Genomic DNA, 16,144 nt, shown 5'->3' on the forward strand with positions numbered 1-16,144 from the left:
CTCTCCATCCTACCAATCCCTTCCCCGGCTTCACTCTCCCCCACGTTCTTTTCCACATTCCTACATCAAATAAAATAGAAAATTAAAATCCAACTCACGCAAAAATCGAGATATATAAAAAATTTTGACAATGAGCGCCATTAAACAATAAAACTGAACCGAACTGCATTCATGACGGGTTAAACAAATCAAAATCATACTTTTTTTTTTTTTTCCTTTTTCCTCCTGCTCTTCTACCCGAACGATTCGAACCCTTAAAAAACATAAAACAAACTGTATGTGCAAAAACGTGTTTCGCCGCCCCTAACCGCGGCCTTGTGAGGGGCAAATTAGCAGGCAGCACAGGAACAAAGGGCAAAAAAAAAAAAAGGGGTGCAACACGAGGACTTCCCAGGAGGTCACCCATCCTAGTACTACTCTCGCCCAAGCACGCTTAACTTCGGAGTTCTGATGGGATCCGGTGCATTAGTGCTGGTATGATCGCACCCGTTTCTGTTACCCTCTCCATCCTACCAATCCCTTCCCCGGCTTCACTCTCCCCCACGTTCTTTTCCACATTCCTACATCAAATAAAATAGAAAATTAAAATCCAACTCACGCAAAAATCGAGATATATAAAAAATTTTGACAATGAGCGCCATTAAACAATAAAACTGAACCGAACTGCATTCATGACGGGTTAAACAAATCAAAATCATACTTTTTTTTTTTTTTCCTTTTTCCTCCTGCTCTTCTACCCGAACGATTCGAACCCTTAAAAAACATAAAACAAACTGTATGTGCAAAAACGTGTTTCGCCGCCCCTAACCGCGGCCTTGTGCGGGGCAAATTAGCAGGCAGCACAGGAACAAAGGGCAAAAAAAAAAAAAGGGGTGCAACACGAGGACTTCCCAGGAGGTCACCCATCCTAGTACTACTCTCGCCCAAGCGCGCTTAACTTCGGAGTTCTGATGGGATCCGGTGCATTAGTGCTGGTATGATCGCACCCGTTTCTGTTACCCTCTCCATCCTACCAATCCCTTCCCCGGCTTCACTCTCCCCCACGTTCTTTTCCACATTCCTACATCAAATAAAATAGAAAATTAAAATCCAACTCACGCAAAAATCGAGATATATAAAAAATTTTGACAATGAGCGCCATTAAACAATAAAACTGAACCGAACTGCATTCATGACGGGTTAAACAAATCAAAATCATACTTTTTTTTTTTTTTCCTTTTTCCTCCTGCTCTTCTACCCGAACGATTCGAACCCTTAAAAAACATAAAACAAACTGTATGTGCAAAAACGTGTTTCGCCGCCCCTAACCGCGGCCTTGTGCGGGGCAAATTAGCAGGCAGCACAGGAACAAAGGGCAAAAAAAAAAAAAGGGGTGCAACACGAGGACTTCCCAGGAGGTCACCCATCCTAGTACTACTCTCGCCCAAGCGCGCTTAACTTCGGAGTTCTGATGGGATCCGGTGCATTAGTGCTGGTATGATCGCACCCGTTTCTGTTACCCTCTCCATCCTACCAATCCCTTCCCCGGCTTCACTCTCCCCCACGTTCTTTTCCACATTCCTACATCAAATAAAATAGAAAATTAAAATCCAACTCACGCAAAAATCGAGATATATAAAAAATTTTGACAATGAGCGCCATTAAACAATAAAACTGAACCGAACTGCATTCATGACGGGTTAAACAAATCAAAATCATACTTTTTTTTTTTTTTCCTTTTTCCTCCTGCTCTTCTACCCGAACGATTCGAACCCTTAAAAAACATAAAACAAACTGTATGTGCAAAAACGTGTTTCGCCGCCCCTAACCGCGGCCTTGTGAGGGGCAAATTAGCAGGCAGCACAGGAACAAAGGGCAAAAAAAAAAAAAGGGGTGCAACACGAGGACTTCCCAGGAGGTCACCCATCCTAGTACTACTCTCGCCCAAGCGCGCTTAACTTCGGAGTTCTGATGGGATCCGGTGCATTAGTGCTGGTATGATCGCACCCGTTTCTGTTACCCTCTCCATCCTACCAATCCCTTCCCCGGCTTCACTCTCCCCCACGTTCTTTTCCACATTCCTACATCAAATAAAATAGAAAATTAAAATCCAACTCACGCAAAAATCGAGATATATAAAAAATTTTGACAATGAGCGCCATTAAACAATAAAACTGAACCGAACTGCATTCATGACGGGTTAAACAAATCAAAATCATACTTTTTTTTTTTTTTCCTTTTTCCTCCTGCTCTTCTACCCGAACGATTCGAACCCTTAAAAAACATAAAACAAACTGTATGTGCAAAAACGTGTTTCGCCGCCCCTAACCGCGGCCTTGTGCGGGGCAAATTAGCAGGCAGCACAGGAACAAAGGGCAAAAAAAAAAAAAGGGGTGCAACACGAGGACTTCCCAGGAGGTCACCCATCCTAGTACTACTCTCGCCCAAGCGCGCTTAACTTCGGAGTTCTGATGGGATCCGGTGCATTAGTGCTGGTATGATCGCACCCGTTTCTGTTACCCTCTCCATCCTACCAATCCCTTCCCCGGCTTCACTCTCCCCCACGTTCTTTTCCACATTCCTACATCAAATAAAATAGAAAATTAAAATCCAACTCACGCAAAAATCGAGATATATAAAAAATTTTGACAATGAGCGCCATTAAACAATAAAACTGAACCGAACTGCATTCATGACGGGTTAAACAAATCAAAATCATACTTTTTTTTTTTTTTCCTTTTTCCTCCTGCTCTTCTACCCGAACGATTCGAACCCTTAAAAAACATAAAACAAACTGTATGTGCAAAAACGTGTTTCGCCGCCCCTAACCGCGGCCTTGTGCGGGGCAAATTAGCAGGCAGCACAGGAACAAAGGGCAAAAAAAAAAAAAGGGGTGCAACACGAGGACTTCCCAGGAGGTCACCCATCCTAGTACTACTCTCGCCCAAGCGCGCTTAACTTCGGAGTTCTGATGGGATCCGGTGCATTAGTGCTGGTATGATCGCACCCGTTTCTGTTACCCTCTCCATCCTACCAATCCCTTCCCCGGCTTCACTCTCCCCCACGTTCTTTTCCACATTCCTACATCAAATAAAATAGAAAATTAAAATCCAACTCACGCAAAAATCGAGATATATAAAAAATTTTGACAATGAGCGCCATTAAACAATAAAACTGAACCGAACTGCATTCATGACGGGTTAAACAAATCAAAATCATACTTTTTTTTTTTTTTCCTTTTTCCTCCTGCTCTTCTACCCGAACGATTCGAACCCTTAAAAAACATAAAACAAACTGTATGTGCAAAAACGTGTTTCGCCGCCCCTAACCGCGGCCTTGTGCGGGGCAAATTAGCAGGCAGCACAGGAACAAAGGGCAAAAAAAAAAAAAGGGGTGCAACACGAGGACTTCCCAGGAGGTCACCCATCCTAGTACTACTCTCGCCCAAGCGCGCTTAACTTCGGAGTTCTGATGGGATCCGGTGCATTAGTGCTGGTATGATCGCACCCGTTTCTGTTACCCTCTCCATCCTACCAATCCCTTCCCCGGCTTCACTCTCCCCCACGTTCTTTTCCACATTCCTACATCAAATAAAATAGAAAATTAAAATCCAACTCACACAAAAATCGAGATATATAAAAAATTTTGACAATGAGCGCCATTAAACAATAAAACTGAACCGAACTGCATTCATGACGGGTTAAACAAATCAAAATCATACTTTTTTTTTTTTTTCCTTTTTCCTCCTGCTCTTCTACCCGAACGATTCGAACCCTTAAAAAACATAAAACAAACTGTATGTGCAAAAACGTGTTTCGCCGCCCCTAACCGCGGCCTTGTGAGGGGCAAATTAGCAGGCAGCACAGGAACAAAGGGCAAAAAAAAAAAAAGGGGTGCAACACGAGGACTTCCCAGGAGGTCACCCATCCTAGTACTACTCTCGCCCAAGCGCGCTTAACTTCGGAGTTCTGATGGGATCCGGTGCATTAGTGCTGGTATGATCGCACCCGTTTCTGTTACCCTCTCCATCCTACCAATCCCTTCCCCGGCTTCACTCTCCCCCACGTTCTTTTCCACATTCCTACATCAAATAAAATAGAAAATTAAAATCCAACTCACGCAAAAATCGAGATATATAAAAAATTTTGACAATGAGCGCCATTAAACAATAAAACTGAACCGAACTGCATTCATGACGGGTTAAACAAATCAAAATCATACTTTTTTTTTTTTTTCCTTTTTCCTCCTGCTCTTCTACCCGAACGATTCGAACCCTTAAAAAACATAAAACAAACTGTATGTGCAAAAACGTGTTTCGCCGCCCCTAACCGCGGCCTTGTGCGGGGCAAATTAGCAGGCAGCACAGGAACAAAGGGCAAAAAAAAAAAAAGGGGTGCAACACGAGGACTTCCCAGGAGGTCACCCATCCTAGTACTACTCTCGCCCAAGCGCGCTTAACTTCGGAGTTCTGATGGGATCCGGTGCATTAGTGCTGGTATGATCGCACCCGTTTCTGTTACCCTCTCCATCCTACCAATCCCTTCCCCGGCTTCACTCTCCCCCACGTTCTTTTCCACATTCCTACATCAAATAAAATAGAAAATTAAAATCCAACTCACGCAAAAATCGAGATATATAAAAAATTTTGACAATGAGCGCCATTAAACAATAAAACTGAACCGAACTGCATTCATGACGGGTTAAACAAATCAAAATCATACTTTTTTTTTTTTTTCCTTTTTCCTCCTGCTCTTCTACCCGAACGATTCGAACCCTTAAAAAACATAAAACAAACTGTATGTGCAAAAACGTGTTTCGCCGCCCCTAACCGCGGCCTTGTGCGGGGCAAATTAGCAGGCAGCACAGGAACAAAGGGCAAAAAAAAAAAAAGGGGTGCAACACGAGGACTTCCCAGGAGGTCACCCATCCTAGTACTACTCTCGCCCAAGCGCGCTTAACTTCGGAGTTCTGATGGGATCCGGTGCATTAGTGCTGGTATGATCGCACCCGTTTCTGTTACCCTCTCCATCCTACCAATCCCTTCCCCGGCTTCACTCTCCCCCACGTTCTTTTCCACATTCCTACATCAAATAAAATAGAAAATTAAAATCCAACTCACGCAAAAATCGAGATATATAAAAAATTTTGACAATGAGCGCCATTAAACAATAAAACTGAACCGAACTGCATTCATGACGGGTTAAACAAATCAAAATCATACTTTTTTTTTTTTTTCCTTTTTCCTCCTGCTCTTCTACCCGAACGATTCGAACCCTTAAAAAACATAAAACAAACTGTATGTGCAAAAACGTGTTTCGCCGCCCCTAACCGCGGCCTTGTGAGGGGCAAATTAGCAGGCAGCACAGGAACAAAGGGCAAAAAAAAAAAAAGGGGTGCAACACGAGGACTTCCCAGGAGGTCACCCATCCTAGTACTACTCTCGCCCAAGCGCGCTTAACTTCGGAGTTCTGATGGGATCCGGTGCATTAGTGCTGGTATGATCGCACCCGTTTCTGTTACCCTCTCCATCCTACCAATCCCTTCCCCGGCTTCACTCTCCCCCACGTTCTTTTCCACATTCCTACATCAAATAAAATAGAAAATTAAAATCCAACTCACGCAAAAATCGAGATATATAAAAAATTTTGACAATGAGCGCCATTAAACAATAAAACTGAACCGAACTGCATTCATGACGGGTTAAACAAATCAAAATCATACTTTTTTTTTTTTTTCCTTTTTCCTCCTGCTCTTCTACCCGAACGATTCGAACCCTTAAAAAACATAAAACAAACTGTATGTGCAAAAACGTGTTTCGCCGCCCCTAACCGCGGCCTTGTGAGGGGCAAATTAGCAGGCAGCACAGGAACAAAGGGCAAAAAAAAAAAAAGGGGTGCAACACGAGGACTTCCCAGGAGGTCACCCATCCTAGTACTACTCTCGCCCAAGCGCGCTTAACTTCGGAGTTCTGATGGGATCCGGTGCATTAGTGCTGGTATGATCGCACCCGTTTCTGTTACCCTCTCCATCCTACCAATCCCTTCCCCGGCTTCACTCTCCCCCACGTTCTTTTCCACATTCCTACATCAAATAAAATAGAAAATTAAAATCCAACTCACGCAAAAATCGAGATATATAAAAAATTTTGACAATGAGCGCCATTAAACAATAAAACTGAACCGAACTGCATTCATGACGGGTTAAACAAATCAAAATCATACTTTTTTTTTTTTTTCCTTTTTCCTCCTGCTCTTCTACCCGAACGATTCGAACCCTTAAAAAACATAAAACAAACTGTATGTGCAAAAACGTGTTTCGCCGCCCCTAACCGCGGCCTTGTGAGGGGCAAATTAGCAGGCAGCACAGGAACAAAGGGCAAAAAAAAAAAAAGGGGTGCAACACGAGGACTTCCCAGGAGGTCACCCATCCTAGTACTACTCTCGCCCAAGCGCGCTTAACTTCGGAGTTCTGATGGGATCCGGTGCATTAGTGCTGGTATGATCGCACCCGTTTCTGTTACCCTCTCCATCCTACCAATCCCTTCCCCGGCTTCACTCTCCCCCACGTTCTTTTCCACATTCCTACATCAAATAAAATAGAAAATTAAAATCCAACTCACGCAAAAATCGAGATATATAAAAAATTTTGACAATGAGCGCCATTAAACAATAAAACTGAACCGAACTGCATTCATGACGGGTTAAACAAATCAAAATCATACTTTTTTTTTTTTTTCCTTTTTCCTCCTGCTCTTCTACCCGAACGATTCGAACCCTTAAAAAACATAAAACAAACTGTATGTGCAAAAACGTGTTTCGCCGCCCCTAACCGCGGCCTTGTGAGGGGCAAATTAGCAGGCAGCACAGGAACAAAGGGCAAAAAAAAAAAAAGGGGTGCAACACGAGGACTTCCCAGGAGGTCACCCATCCTAGTACTACTCTCGCCCAAGCGCGCTTAACTTCGGAGTTCTGATGGGATCCGGTGCATTAGTGCTGGTATGATCGCACCCGTTTCTGTTACCCTCTCCATCCTACCAATCCCTTCCCCGGCTTCACTCTCCCCCACGTTCTTTTCCACATTCCTACATCAAATAAAATAGAAAATTAAAATCCAACTCACGCAAAAATCGAGATATATAAAAAATTTTGACAATGAGCGCCATTAAACAATAAAACTGAACCGAACTGCATTCATGACGGGTTAAACAAATCAAAATCATACTTTTTTTTTTTTTTCCTTTTTCCTCCTGCTCTTCTACCCGAACGATTCGAACCCTTAAAAAACATAAAACAAACTGTATGTGCAAAAACGTGTTTCGCCGCCCCTAACCGCGGCCTTGTGAGGGGCAAATTAGCAGGCAGCACAGGAACAAAGGGCAAAAAAAAAAAAGGGGTGCAACACGAGGACTTCCCAGGAGGTCACCCATCCTAGTACTACTCTCGCCCAAGCGCGCTTAACTTCGGAGTTCTGATGGGATCCGGTGCATTAGTGCTGGTATGATCGCACCCGTTTCTGTTACCCTCTCCATCCTACCAATCCCTTCCCCGGCTTCACTCTCCCCCACGTTCTTTTCCACATTCCTACATCAAATAAAATAGAAAATTAAAATCCAACTCACGCAAAAATCGAGATATATAAAAAATTTTGACAATGAGCGCCATTAAACAATAAAACTGAACCGAACTGCATTCATGACGGGTTAAACAAATCAAAATCATACTTTTTTTTTTTTTTCCTTTTTCCTCCTGCTCTTCTACCCGAACGATTCGAACCCTTAAAAAACATAAAACAAACTGTATGTGCAAAAACGTGTTTCGCCGCCCCTAACCGCGGCCTTGTGAGGGGCAAATTAGCAGGCAGCACAGGAACAAAGGGCAAAAAAAAAAAAAGGGGTGCAACACGAGGACTTCCCAGGAGGTCACCCATCCTAGTACTACTCTCGCCCAAGCGCGCTTAACTTCGGAGTTCTGATGGGATCCGGTGCATTAGTGCTGGTATGATCGCACCCGTTTCTGTTACCCTCTCCATCCTACCAATCCCTTCCCCGGCTTCACTCTCCCCCACGTTCTTTTCCACATTCCTACATCAAATAAAATAGAAAATTAAAATCCAACTCACGCAAAAATCGAGATATATAAAAAATTTTGACAATGAGCGCCATTAAACAATAAAACTGAACCGAACTGCATTCATGACGGGTTAAACAAATCAAAATCATACTTTTTTTTTTTTTTCCTTTTTCCTCCTGCTCTTCTACCCGAACGATTCGAACCCTTAAAAAACATAAAACAAACTGTATGTGCAAAAACGTGTTTCGCCGCCCCTAACCGCGGCCTTGTGAGGGGCAAATTAGCAGGCAGCACAGGAACAAAGGGCAAAAAAAAAAAAAGGGGTGCAACACGAGGACTTCCCAGGAGGTCACCCATCCTAGTACTACTCTCGCCCAAGCGCGCTTAACTTCGGAGTTCTGATGGGATCCGGTGCATTAGTGCTGGTATGATCGCACCCGTTTCTGTTACCCTCTCCATCCTACCAATCCCTTCCCCGGCTTCACTCTCCCCCACGTTCTTTTCCACATTCCTACATCAAATAAAATAGAAAATTAAAATCCAACTCACGCAAAAATCGAGATATATAAAAAATTTTGACAATGAGCGCCATTAAACAATAAAACTGAACCGAACTGCATTCATGACGGGTTAAACAAATCAAAATCATACTTTTTTTTTTTTTTCCTTTTTCCTCCTGCTCTTCTACCCGAACGATTCGAACCCTTAAAAAACATAAAACAAACTGTATGTGCAAAAACGTGTTTCGCCGCCCCTAACCGCGGCCTTGTGAGGGGCAAATTAGCAGGCAGCACAGGAACAAAGGGCAAAAAAAAAAAAAGGGGTGCAACACGAGGACTTCCCAGGAGGTCACCCATCCTAGTACTACTCTCGCCCAAGCGCGCTTAACTTCGGAGTTCTGATGGGATCCGGTGCATTAGTGCTGGTATGATCGCACCCGTTTCTGTTACCCTCTCCATCCTACCAATCCCTTCCCCGGCTTCACTCTCCCCCACGTTCTTTTCCACATTCCTACATCAAATAAAATAGAAAATTAAAATCCAACTCACGCAAAAATCGAGATATATAAAAAATTTTGACAATGAGCGCCATTAAACAATAAAACTGAACCGAACTGCATTCATGACGGGTTAAACAAATCAAAATCATACTTTTTTTTTTTTTTCCTTTTTCCTCCTGCTCTTCTACCCGAACGATTCGAACCCTTAAAAAACATAAAACAAACTGTATGTGCAAAAACGTGTTTCGCCGCCCCTAACCGCGGCCTTGTGAGGGGCAAATTAGCAGGCAGCACAGGAACAAAGGGCAAAAAAAAAAAAAGGGGTGCAACACGAGGACTTCCCAGGAGGTCACCCATCCTAGTACTACTCTCGCCCAAGCGCGCTTAACTTCGGAGTTCTGATGGGATCCGGTGCATTAGTGCTGGTATGATCGCACCCGTTTCTGTTACCCTCTCCATCCTACCAATCCCTTCCCCGGCTTCACTCTCCCCCACGTTCTTTTCCACATTCCTACATCAAATAAAATAGAAAATTAAAATCCAACTCACGCAAAAATCGAGATATATAAAAAATTTTGACAATGAGCGCCATTAAACAATAAAACTGAACCGAACTGCATTCATGACGGGTTAAACAAATCAAAATCATACTTTTTTTTTTTTTTCCTTTTTCCTCCTGCTCTTCTACCCGAACGATTCGAACCCTTAAAAAACATAAAACAAACTGTATGTGCAAAAACGTGTTTCGCCGCCCCTAACCGCGGCCTTGTGAGGGGCAAATTAGCAGGCAGCACAGGAACAAAGGGCAAAAAAAAAAAAAGGGGTGCAACACGAGGACTTCCCAGGAGGTCACCCATCCTAGTACTACTCTCGCCCAAGCGCGCTTAACTTCGGAGTTCTGATGGGATCCGGTGCATTAGTGCTGGTATGATCGCACCCGTTTCTGTTACCCTCTCCATCCTACCAATCCCTTCCCCGGCTTCACTCTCCCCCACGTTCTTTTCCACATTCCTACATCAAATAAAATAGAAAATTAAAATCCAACTCACGCAAAAATCGAGATATATAAAAAATTTTGACAATGAGCGCCATTAAACAATAAAACTGAACCGAACTGCATTCATGACGGGTTAAACAAATCAAAATCATACTTTTTTTTTTTTTTCCTTTTTCCTCCTGCTCTTCTACCCGAACGATTCGAACCCTTAAAAAACATAAAACAAACTGTATGTGCAAAAACGTGTTTCGCCGCCCCTAACCGCGGCCTTGTGAGGGGCAAATTAGCAGGCAGCACAGGAACAAAGGGCAAAAAAAAAAAAAGGGGTGCAACACGAGGACTTCCCAGGAGGTCACCCATCCTAGTACTACTCTCGCCCAAGCGCGCTTAACTTCGGAGTTCTGATGGGATCCGGTGCATTAGTGCTGGTATGATCGCACCCGTTTCTGTTACCCTCTCCATCCTACCAATCCCTTCCCCGGCTTCACTCTCCCCCACGTTCTTTTCCACATTCCTACATCAAATAAAATAGAAAATTAAAATCCAACTCACGCAAAAATCGAGATATATAAAAAATTTTGACAATGAGCGCCATTAAACAATAAAACTGAACCGAACTGCATTCATGACGGGTTAAACAAATCAAAATCATACTTTTTTTTTTTTTTCCTTTTTCCTCCTGCTCTTCTACCCGAACGATTCGAACCCTTAAAAAACATAAAACAAACTGTATGTGCAAAAACGTGTTTCGCCGCCCCTAACCGCGGCCTTGTGAGGGGCAAATTAGCAGGCAGCACAGGAACAAAGGGCAAAAAAAAAAAAAGGGGTGCAACACGAGGACTTCCCAGGAGGTCACCCATCCTAGTACTACTCTCGCCCAAGCGCGCTTAACTTCGGAGTTCTGATGGGATCCGGTGCATTAGTGCTGGTATGATCGCACCCGTTTCTGTTACCCTCTCCATCCTACCAATCCCTTCCCCGGCTTCACTCTCCCCCACGTTCTTTTCCACATTCCTACATCAAATAAAATAGAAAATTAAAATCCAACTCACGCAAAAATCGAGATATATAAAAAATTTTGACAATGAGCGCCATTAAACAATAAAACTGAACCGAACTGCATTCATGACGGGTTAAACAAATCAAAATCATACTTTTTTTTTTTTTTCCTTTTTCCTCCTGCTCTTCTACCCGAACGATTCGAACCCTTAAAAAACATAAAACAAACTGTATGTGCAAAAACGTGTTTCGCCGCCCCTAACCGCGGCCTTGTGAGGGGCAAATTAGCAGGCAGCACAGGAACAAAGGGCAAAAAAAAAAAAAGGGGTGCAACACGAGGACTTCCCAGGAGGTCACCCATCCTAGTACTACTCTCGCCCAAGCGCGCTTAACTTCGGAGTTCTGATGGGATCCGGTGCATTAGTGCTGGTATGATCGCACCCGTTTCTGTTACCCTCTCCATCCTACCAATCCCTTCCCCGGCTTCACTCTCCCCCACGTTCTTTTCCACATTCCTACATCAAATAAAATAGAAAATTAAAATCCAACTCACGCAAAAATCGAGATATATAAAAAATTTTGACAATGAGCGCCATTAAACAATAAAACTGAACCGAACTGCATTCATGACGGGTTAAACAAATCAAAATCATACTTTTTTTTTTTTTTCCTTTTTCCTCCTGCTCTTCTACCCGAACGATTCGAACCCTTAAAAAACATAAAACAAACTGTATGTGCAAAAACGTGTTTCGCCGCCCCTAACCGCGGCCTTGTGAGGGGCAAATTAGCAGGCAGCACAGGAACAAAGGGCAAAAAAAAAAAAAGGGGTGCAACACGAGGACTTCCCAGGAGGTCACCCATCCTAGTACTACTCTCGCCCAAGCGCGCTTAACTTCGGAGTTCTGATGGGATCCGGTGCATTAGTGCTGGTATGATCGCACCCGTTTCTGTTACCCTCTCCATCCTACCAATCCCTTCCCCGGCTTCACTCTCCCCCACGTTCTTTTCCACATTCCTACATCAAATAAAATAGAAAATTAAAATCCAACTCACGCAAAAATCGAGATATATAAAAAATTTTGACAATGAGCGCCATTAAACAATAAAACTGAACCGAACTGCATTCATGACGGGTTAAACAAATCAAAATCATACTTTTTTTTTTTTTTCCTTTTTCCTCCTGCTCTTCTACCCGAACGATTCGAACCCTTAAAAAACATAAAACAAACTGTATGTGCAAAAACGTGTTTCGCCGCCCCTAACCGCGGCCTTGTGAGGGGCAAATTAGCAGGCAGCACAGGAACAAAGGGCAAAAAAAAAAAAAGGGGTGCAACACGAGGACTTCCCAGGAGGTCACCCATCCTAGTACTACTCTCGCCCAAGCGTGCTTAACTTCGGAGTTCTGATGGGATCCGGTGCATTAGTGCTGGTATGATCGCACCCGTTTCTGTTACCCTCTCCATCCTACCAATCCCTTCCCCGGCTTCACTCTCCCCCACGTTCTTTTCCACATTCCTACATCAAATAAAATAGAAAATTAAAATCCAACTCACGCAAAAATCGAGATATATAAAAAATTTTGACAATGAGCGCCATTAAACAATAAAACTGAACCGAACTGCATTCATGACGGGTTAAACAAATCAAAATCATACTTTTTTTTTTTTTTCCTTTTTCCTCCTGCTCTTCTACCCGAACGATTCGAACCCTTAAAAAACATAAAACAAACTGTATGTGCAAAAACGTGTTTCGCCGCCCCTAACCGCGGCCTTGTGAGGGGCAAATTAGCAGGCAGCACAGGAACAAAGGGCAAAAAAAAAAAAAGGGGTGCAACACGAGGACTTCCCAGGAGGTCACCCATCCTAGTACTACTCTCGCCCAAGCGCGCTTAACTTCGGAGTTCTGATGGGATCCGGTGCATTAGTGCTGGTATGATCGCACCCGTTTCTGTTACCCTCTCCATCCTACCAATCCCTTCCCCGGCTTCACTCTCCCCCACGTTCTTTTCCACATTCCTACATCAAATAAAATAGAAAATTAAAATCCAACTCACGCAAAAATCGAGATATATAAAAAATTTTGACAATGAGCGCCATTAAACAATAAAACTGAACCGAACTGCATTCATGACGGGTTAAACAAATCAAAATCATACTTTTTTTTTTTTTTCCTTTTTCCTCCTGCTCTTCTACCCGAACGATTCGAACCCTTAAAAAACATAAAACAAACTGTATGTGCAAAAACGTGTTTCGCCGCCCCTAACCGCGGCCTTGTGAGGGGCAAATTAGCAGGCAGCACAGGAACAAAGGGCAAAAAAAAAAAAAGGGGTGCAACACGAGGACTTCCCAGGAGGTCACCCATCCTAGTACTACTCTCGCCCAAGCGCGCTTAACTTCGGAGTTCTGATGGGATCCGGTGCATTAGTGCTGGTATGATCGCACCCGTTTCTGTTACCCTCTCCATCCTACCAATCCCTTCCCCGGCTTCACTCTCCCCCACGTTCTTTTCCACATTCCTACATCAAATAAAATAGAAAATTAAAATCCAACTCACGCAAAAATCGAGATATATAAAAAATTTTGACAATGAGCGCCATTAAACAATAAAACTGAACCGAACTGCATTCATGACGGGTTAAACAAATCAAAATCATACTTTTTTTTTTTTTCCTTTTTCCTCCTGCTCTTCTACCCGAACGATTCGAACCCTTAAAAAACATAAAACAAAGTGTATGTGCAAAAACGTGTTTCGCCGCCCCTAACCGCGGCCTTGTGAGGGGCAAATTAGCAGGCAGCACAGGAACAAAGGGCAAAAAAAAAAAAAGGGGTGCAACACGAGGACTTCCCAGGAGGTCACCCATCCTAGTACTACTCTCGCCCAAGCGCGCTTAACTTCGGAGTTCTGATGGGATCCGGTGCATTAGTGCTGGTATGATCGCACCCGTTTCTGTTACCCTCTCCATCCTACCAATCCCTTCCCCGGCTTCACTCTCCCCCACGTTCTTTTCCACATTCCTACATCAAATAAAATAGAAAATTAAAATCCAACTCACGCAAAAATCGAGATATATAAAAAATTTTGACAATGAGCGCCATTAAACAATAAAACTGAACCGAACTGCATTCATGACGGGTTAAACAAATCAAAATCATACTTTTTTTTTTTTTCCTTTTTCCTCCTGCTCTTCTACCCGAACGATTCGAACCCTTAAAAAACATAAAACAAAGTGTATGTGCAAAAACGTGTTTCGCCGCCCCTAACCGCGGCCTTGTGAGGGGCAAATTAGCAGGCAGCACAGGAACAAAGGGCAAAAAAAAAAAAAGGGGTGCAACACGAGGACTTCCCAGGAGGTCACCCATCCTAGTACTACTCTCGCCCAAGCGCGCTTAACTTCGGAGTTCTGATGGGATCCGGTGCATTAGTGCTGGTATGATCGCACCCGTTTCTGTTACCCTCTCCATCCTACCAATCCCTTCCCCGGCTTCACTCTCCCCCACGTTCTTTTCCACATTCCTACATCAAATAAAATAGAAAATTAAAATCCAACTCACGCAAAAATCGAGATATATAAAAAATTTTGACAATGAGCGCCATTAAACAATAAAACTGAACCGAACTGCATTCATGACGGGTTAAACAAATCAAAATCATACTTTTTTTTTTTTTCCTTTTTCCTCCTGCTCTTCTACCCGAACGATTCGAACCCTTAAAAAACATAAAACAAAGTGTATGTGCAAAAACGTGTTTCGCCGCCCCTAACCGCGGCCTTGTGAGGGGCAAATTAGCAGGCAGCACAGGAACAAAGGGCAAAAAAAAAAAAAGGGGTGCAACACGAGGACTTCCCAGGAGGTCACCCATCCTAGTACTACTCTCGCCCAAGCGCGCTTAACTTCGGAGTTCTGATGGGATCCGGTGCATTAGTGCTGGTATGATCGCACCCGTTTCTGTTACCCTCTCCATCCTACCAATCCCTTCCCCGGCTTCACTCTCCCCCACGTTCTTTTCCACATTCCTACATCAAATAAAATAGAAAATTAAAATCCAACTCACGCAAAAATCGAGATATATAAAAATTTTTGACAATGAGCGCCATTAAACAATAAAACTGAACCGAACTGCATTCATGACGGGTTAAACAAATCAAAATCATACTTTTTTTTTTTTTCCTTTTTCCTCCTGCTCTTCTACCCGAACGATTCGAACCCTTAAAAAACATAAAACAAAGTGTATGTGCAAAAACGTGTTTCGCCGCCCCTAACCGCGGCCTTGTGAGGGGCAAATTAGCAGGCAGCACAGGAACAAAGGGCAAAAAAAAAAAAAGGGGTGCAACACGAGGACTTCCCAGGAGGTCACCCATCCTAGTACTACTCTCGCCCAAGCGCGCTTAACTTCGGAGTTCTGATGGGATCCGGTGCATTAGTGCTGGTATGATCGCACCCGTTTCTGTTACCCTCTCCATCCTACCAATCCCTTCCCCGGCTTCACTCTCCCCCACGTTCTTTTCCACATTCCTACATCAAATAAAATAGAAAATTAAAATCCAACTCACGCAAAAATCGAGATATATAAAAATTTTTGACAATGAGCGCCATTAAACAATAAAACTGAACCGAACTGCATTCATGACGGGTTAAACAAATCAAAATCATACTTTTTTTTTTTTTCCTTTTTCCTCCTGCTCTTCTACCCGAACGATTCGAACCCTTAAAAAACATAAAACAAAGTGTATGTGCAAAAACGTGTTTCGCCGCCCCTAACCGCGGCCTTGTGAGGGGCAAATTAGCAGGCAGCACAGGAACAAAGGGCAAAAAAAAAAAAAGGGGTGCAACACGAGGACTTCCCAGGAGGTCACCCATCCTAGTACTACTCTCGCCCAAGCGCGCTTAACTTCGGAGTTCTGATGGGATCCGGTGCATTAGTGCTGGTATGATCGCACCCGTTTCTGTTACCCTCTCCATCCTACCAATCCCTTCCCCGGCTTCACTCTCCCCCACGTTCTTTTCCACATTCCTACATCAAATAAAATAGAAAATTAAAATCCAACTCACGCAAAAATCGAGATATATAAAAAATTTTGACAATGAGCGCCATTAAACAATA

The 16,144-nt window shown here is 43.4% G+C and overlaps 32 non-coding genes across 32 annotated transcripts; all 32 read right to left on the minus strand.

Moving 5' to 3' along the window:
• Window positions 1-369: 369 nt before the first annotated feature.
• Window positions 370-488, minus strand: LOC137947519 (5S ribosomal RNA). Its single transcript, XR_011111510.1, has one exon. It is a non-coding gene; the product is annotated as a 5S ribosomal RNA (ribosomal RNA).
• A 381-nt stretch (window positions 489-869) lies between these two features.
• Window positions 870-988, minus strand: LOC137947529 (5S ribosomal RNA). The gene has a single exon (XR_011111520.1). It is a non-coding gene; the product is annotated as a 5S ribosomal RNA (ribosomal RNA).
• A 381-nt stretch (window positions 989-1,369) lies between these two features.
• On the minus strand, window positions 1,370-1,488 carry LOC137947531 (5S ribosomal RNA). The gene has a single exon (XR_011111522.1). It is a non-coding gene; the product is annotated as a 5S ribosomal RNA (ribosomal RNA).
• A 381-nt stretch (window positions 1,489-1,869) lies between these two features.
• Window positions 1,870-1,988, minus strand: LOC137947532 (5S ribosomal RNA). The gene has a single exon (XR_011111523.1). It is a non-coding gene; the product is annotated as a 5S ribosomal RNA (ribosomal RNA).
• Window positions 1,989-2,369: 381 nt separating this feature from the next.
• LOC137947533 (5S ribosomal RNA) lies at window positions 2,370-2,488 on the minus strand. Its single transcript, XR_011111524.1, has one exon. It is a non-coding gene; the product is annotated as a 5S ribosomal RNA (ribosomal RNA).
• Window positions 2,489-2,869: 381 nt separating this feature from the next.
• Window positions 2,870-2,988, minus strand: LOC137947534 (5S ribosomal RNA). Its single transcript, XR_011111525.1, has one exon. It is a non-coding gene; the product is annotated as a 5S ribosomal RNA (ribosomal RNA).
• A 381-nt stretch (window positions 2,989-3,369) lies between these two features.
• LOC137947535 (5S ribosomal RNA) lies at window positions 3,370-3,488 on the minus strand. The gene has a single exon (XR_011111526.1). It is a non-coding gene; the product is annotated as a 5S ribosomal RNA (ribosomal RNA).
• A 381-nt stretch (window positions 3,489-3,869) lies between these two features.
• Window positions 3,870-3,988, minus strand: LOC137947536 (5S ribosomal RNA). The gene has a single exon (XR_011111527.1). It is a non-coding gene; the product is annotated as a 5S ribosomal RNA (ribosomal RNA).
• A 381-nt stretch (window positions 3,989-4,369) lies between these two features.
• On the minus strand, window positions 4,370-4,488 carry LOC137947537 (5S ribosomal RNA). The gene has a single exon (XR_011111528.1). It is a non-coding gene; the product is annotated as a 5S ribosomal RNA (ribosomal RNA).
• Window positions 4,489-4,869: 381 nt separating this feature from the next.
• LOC137947538 (5S ribosomal RNA) lies at window positions 4,870-4,988 on the minus strand. The gene has a single exon (XR_011111529.1). It is a non-coding gene; the product is annotated as a 5S ribosomal RNA (ribosomal RNA).
• A 381-nt stretch (window positions 4,989-5,369) lies between these two features.
• LOC137947539 (5S ribosomal RNA) lies at window positions 5,370-5,488 on the minus strand. The gene has a single exon (XR_011111530.1). It is a non-coding gene; the product is annotated as a 5S ribosomal RNA (ribosomal RNA).
• A 381-nt stretch (window positions 5,489-5,869) lies between these two features.
• Window positions 5,870-5,988, minus strand: LOC137947540 (5S ribosomal RNA). The gene has a single exon (XR_011111531.1). It is a non-coding gene; the product is annotated as a 5S ribosomal RNA (ribosomal RNA).
• A 381-nt stretch (window positions 5,989-6,369) lies between these two features.
• On the minus strand, window positions 6,370-6,488 carry LOC137947542 (5S ribosomal RNA). Its single transcript, XR_011111533.1, has one exon. It is a non-coding gene; the product is annotated as a 5S ribosomal RNA (ribosomal RNA).
• Window positions 6,489-6,869: 381 nt separating this feature from the next.
• Window positions 6,870-6,988, minus strand: LOC137947543 (5S ribosomal RNA). The gene has a single exon (XR_011111534.1). It is a non-coding gene; the product is annotated as a 5S ribosomal RNA (ribosomal RNA).
• Window positions 6,989-7,368: 380 nt separating this feature from the next.
• Window positions 7,369-7,487, minus strand: LOC137947544 (5S ribosomal RNA). Its single transcript, XR_011111535.1, has one exon. It is a non-coding gene; the product is annotated as a 5S ribosomal RNA (ribosomal RNA).
• Window positions 7,488-7,868: 381 nt separating this feature from the next.
• Window positions 7,869-7,987, minus strand: LOC137947545 (5S ribosomal RNA). The gene has a single exon (XR_011111536.1). It is a non-coding gene; the product is annotated as a 5S ribosomal RNA (ribosomal RNA).
• A 381-nt stretch (window positions 7,988-8,368) lies between these two features.
• On the minus strand, window positions 8,369-8,487 carry LOC137947546 (5S ribosomal RNA). The gene has a single exon (XR_011111537.1). It is a non-coding gene; the product is annotated as a 5S ribosomal RNA (ribosomal RNA).
• Window positions 8,488-8,868: 381 nt separating this feature from the next.
• Window positions 8,869-8,987, minus strand: LOC137947547 (5S ribosomal RNA). Its single transcript, XR_011111538.1, has one exon. It is a non-coding gene; the product is annotated as a 5S ribosomal RNA (ribosomal RNA).
• Window positions 8,988-9,368: 381 nt separating this feature from the next.
• LOC137947548 (5S ribosomal RNA) lies at window positions 9,369-9,487 on the minus strand. Its single transcript, XR_011111539.1, has one exon. It is a non-coding gene; the product is annotated as a 5S ribosomal RNA (ribosomal RNA).
• Window positions 9,488-9,868: 381 nt separating this feature from the next.
• LOC137947549 (5S ribosomal RNA) lies at window positions 9,869-9,987 on the minus strand. The gene has a single exon (XR_011111540.1). It is a non-coding gene; the product is annotated as a 5S ribosomal RNA (ribosomal RNA).
• Window positions 9,988-10,368: 381 nt separating this feature from the next.
• Window positions 10,369-10,487, minus strand: LOC137947550 (5S ribosomal RNA). The gene has a single exon (XR_011111541.1). It is a non-coding gene; the product is annotated as a 5S ribosomal RNA (ribosomal RNA).
• Window positions 10,488-10,868: 381 nt separating this feature from the next.
• On the minus strand, window positions 10,869-10,987 carry LOC137947551 (5S ribosomal RNA). Its single transcript, XR_011111542.1, has one exon. It is a non-coding gene; the product is annotated as a 5S ribosomal RNA (ribosomal RNA).
• A 381-nt stretch (window positions 10,988-11,368) lies between these two features.
• LOC137947553 (5S ribosomal RNA) lies at window positions 11,369-11,487 on the minus strand. Its single transcript, XR_011111544.1, has one exon. It is a non-coding gene; the product is annotated as a 5S ribosomal RNA (ribosomal RNA).
• A 381-nt stretch (window positions 11,488-11,868) lies between these two features.
• LOC137947554 (5S ribosomal RNA) lies at window positions 11,869-11,987 on the minus strand. Its single transcript, XR_011111545.1, has one exon. It is a non-coding gene; the product is annotated as a 5S ribosomal RNA (ribosomal RNA).
• A 381-nt stretch (window positions 11,988-12,368) lies between these two features.
• Window positions 12,369-12,487, minus strand: LOC137947509 (5S ribosomal RNA). The gene has a single exon (XR_011111500.1). It is a non-coding gene; the product is annotated as a 5S ribosomal RNA (ribosomal RNA).
• Window positions 12,488-12,868: 381 nt separating this feature from the next.
• LOC137947555 (5S ribosomal RNA) lies at window positions 12,869-12,987 on the minus strand. Its single transcript, XR_011111546.1, has one exon. It is a non-coding gene; the product is annotated as a 5S ribosomal RNA (ribosomal RNA).
• A 381-nt stretch (window positions 12,988-13,368) lies between these two features.
• On the minus strand, window positions 13,369-13,487 carry LOC137947556 (5S ribosomal RNA). Its single transcript, XR_011111547.1, has one exon. It is a non-coding gene; the product is annotated as a 5S ribosomal RNA (ribosomal RNA).
• A 380-nt stretch (window positions 13,488-13,867) lies between these two features.
• Window positions 13,868-13,986, minus strand: LOC137947557 (5S ribosomal RNA). Its single transcript, XR_011111548.1, has one exon. It is a non-coding gene; the product is annotated as a 5S ribosomal RNA (ribosomal RNA).
• Window positions 13,987-14,366: 380 nt separating this feature from the next.
• LOC137947450 (5S ribosomal RNA) lies at window positions 14,367-14,485 on the minus strand. The gene has a single exon (XR_011111443.1). It is a non-coding gene; the product is annotated as a 5S ribosomal RNA (ribosomal RNA).
• A 380-nt stretch (window positions 14,486-14,865) lies between these two features.
• LOC137947451 (5S ribosomal RNA) lies at window positions 14,866-14,984 on the minus strand. Its single transcript, XR_011111444.1, has one exon. It is a non-coding gene; the product is annotated as a 5S ribosomal RNA (ribosomal RNA).
• A 380-nt stretch (window positions 14,985-15,364) lies between these two features.
• LOC137947452 (5S ribosomal RNA) lies at window positions 15,365-15,483 on the minus strand. The gene has a single exon (XR_011111445.1). It is a non-coding gene; the product is annotated as a 5S ribosomal RNA (ribosomal RNA).
• A 380-nt stretch (window positions 15,484-15,863) lies between these two features.
• On the minus strand, window positions 15,864-15,982 carry LOC137947453 (5S ribosomal RNA). The gene has a single exon (XR_011111446.1). It is a non-coding gene; the product is annotated as a 5S ribosomal RNA (ribosomal RNA).
• Between the last annotated feature and the right edge of the window lie 162 nt (window positions 15,983-16,144).

Source organism: Aristolochia californica, unplaced genomic scaffold (assembly GCF_029961685.1).
Source record: "Aristolochia californica isolate CCGP_79_NKW_82.1479 unplaced genomic scaffold, dmAriCali1.0.hap1 SCAF_125, whole genome shotgun sequence".
In the NCBI taxonomy this organism is placed as follows: Eukaryota; Viridiplantae; Streptophyta; class Magnoliopsida; order Piperales; family Aristolochiaceae; genus Aristolochia; species Aristolochia californica.